This window comes from Pteropus vampyrus, unplaced genomic scaffold (genome assembly GCF_000151845.1).
Source record: "Pteropus vampyrus isolate Shadow unplaced genomic scaffold, Pvam_2.0 Scaffold3, whole genome shotgun sequence".
Classification (NCBI taxonomy): domain Eukaryota; kingdom Metazoa; phylum Chordata; class Mammalia; order Chiroptera; family Pteropodidae; genus Pteropus; species Pteropus vampyrus.
The window spans coordinates 3984795-3987300 of record NW_011888784.1 but is presented as its reverse complement, the minus strand read 5'-3'; the positions used below and the strand labels follow the sequence as shown (position 1 = coordinate 3987300).

Genomic DNA, 2506 nt, shown 5'->3' with positions numbered 1-2506 from the left:
CAGTCCTGATAGCTTCACAGCCCGGATTAGGCAAGCTGTCTGGAAGAATTATCGAAATGCTGATTCTCTTGTTTTTATCTTCAAAAGTCAGGAAAGGGGGGACATAGAGCCTGGGAGAAAGTCCTAATAGCTATTCCTGAAGGGAGATGTTTTACTTAGTTTTGTCCATTTCAATTTTGGCTCATCAGCCTGTATTAGAGAGTGATAACAATGGCTTAGGGACAAGGACAGACTGGCCATCAGTGGTCAATGATCAACTTTCTGATCAGAGTCTAGGAAGTGCATCCTTATCTAGCTCAAGTTCAGGATCTGTTGATGAATGAATGCCCTGCCCAGGCCCCAGGCCCTGACTCTGGGATCTCCAAGGCCTCTGTTGCACAGTGACGGACAGTTCTCCTGCCACAATGTGAAGTCAGGAAACTGCCTCCCACATGTTCGGAGAAAAACATCAAGCCCTTAAGATCCTAGCGATGAAAGTGAAAATGGATTAAATTCAAATCAAGGTGGTTCACAGGAATACCAAGGTGTTTCCCATGCACAGAACACACATGTCTGGTCACGCTGTTTGCCATGTGTCCCCCTACTCCCCTTGAATTATAGGGAAAGGAGACAGGAGTGCTTGGGACACACTAAGGTTAAGGGGTCCAGCTTAGAAAAACTGAGTCTAGTGAGGAGGAGGGACCCATCCTCTATATAAAGTTTAGAAAAAAACAGTCCCCTTCAGAAATGTACATGCAAATTTCATTCCTGGGTTCCTCCATCAGATTTCCTTTTCATGTCTGGAAATCAGGGATGGGGACAGGGTGGGTGATAGGAAGGAGATCTTAATAAACTTGGAAAGTGACAAAATTCCCAGGTAGGAGTATCTGGAATATCCTGCCATCATCAGGCCTCTTCACCTCTTACTTCCCCTTTCCCCAGTACAGCAAAGTCTAGGTTTAACTGGAATCCTACTGATTGGAACTTTCACTAAAGCACACTTATTTTTAGGACAAGAGCACAAGTATATATTCAATAAGTTAAGAAAAACCACAACGAACTTCCAAGGAAGCCTGCCACTTGGATTATTATGTGCTCGGCATGATTTCCCACACCTTACACAGGCTTGTACAAAGAAAGCTCAGATTAGAAGGATGATGGAAATGCAAGACTCTGAATTATTCACAAAAGATAAGTAATGTGTTCCTTACTGAAGCCTAAAGAATTTTCCTCTTACTGTAAAAAACTTAGGGAATAAGTTATTTTGAAGTTGCAGTTTGCAAGTAAGTGAATATACAGACAAAACTAAAGATATATGTCAGTGAAAGATACTGTATGACAGAGCCAAGTTTAGAGCGGTTTAGGGCTGTCCCTGAGTCAGAGGAGCTTCCTGTCTAGGGGACGGCCACAACTGTATGATACAATTAGAATTCTAATAGCTGGGCTAAGCAAGTGGTGGGGAAAGGCTTTGCTGAGGAGGTGATAATTTTTAAATCCTGAGAGAATGGGGTGAGTTTTGGTAAGGAGGAAGCACTTTAGACATTGGGGAAAAATACGAAGTCATGCATGCAAAAACAATGGTACCAACTTCATCATTAAAAGGGAGATAGTAAAACTAATCACTCCTCAAAGGACTAGGTTTTTTATTTTTTACTTATGACAGTTTATAATTAATAAGCCTGTATAGAACCTTATCATAAAACCATATATACATTATAAAAATTTTTATCAGAACTGCAATGCCTAGAAAAGTAGCATTTTTAGGCAGATTCCAGGTGGAAATATAAATTCTCTGATTTCAAAATGGAATGTTTCGTGAATCTATTTACTGGTCAATAAAAATTAACTTGTGAGATTTCAATTATTTTAAACTACTCTTTTAAGCCTATTTCCCCAAAAGTCATTTACCACTTATACAGAAAATGCTTTTAAAAATAAACATGCAAAAATTTATACCAAATACATAATTCTGAAACTAGATTAATTTTTGTGATGCTCTACAAGACAAACTCTATGATTTCATATTTCCTAAAGAAATTGTTAACAGTAAGAAATGTCACATTCGCATTCTGAGGGCCACTTTGAATTTTCACCTATAATCTATTTGATTAAATCGTACTTGAATTAAAAATAATGCAAAACTCTATTAGGCTAATGCAAGGGAACTTTTAGCCTCTGTGCTTACATGTAGAGAGGCTAACATGTACTTGAGAGCACCAGTAAGAGTGTATCAAGTTCTATTAATAAACCTTCTGGGACACCTTGTTCCAAATGTACATTTTTCCTTTTTAGACTTGCAAATCTCCAATAGAAATAAATCTAGTTTTAATTTTTTCCACATTCAAAATGATAGTTTCTCTCTTTATTTTCAAATACTGTTTGCAATTCAACCCCTTTGGTTGTTTATTATATATCTAGTGTTAATCTGTAGTCATAACAAAATAGTGACTCTTAACACAGATGCTCAATCCCTATGGGTTTCTAAGCTATAAACAAATTATTTTCTCAAACTTTTTACCTACATGTA

The 2506-nt window shown here is 37.7% G+C and overlaps 1 protein-coding gene across 1 annotated transcript in view; it reads right to left on the bottom strand.

Moving 5' to 3' along the window:
• DYM (dymeclin) overlaps nt 1-2506 on the bottom strand; it is a 276445-nt gene that overhangs the window by 15019 nt on the left and 258920 nt on the right. The window lies entirely within an intron of this gene.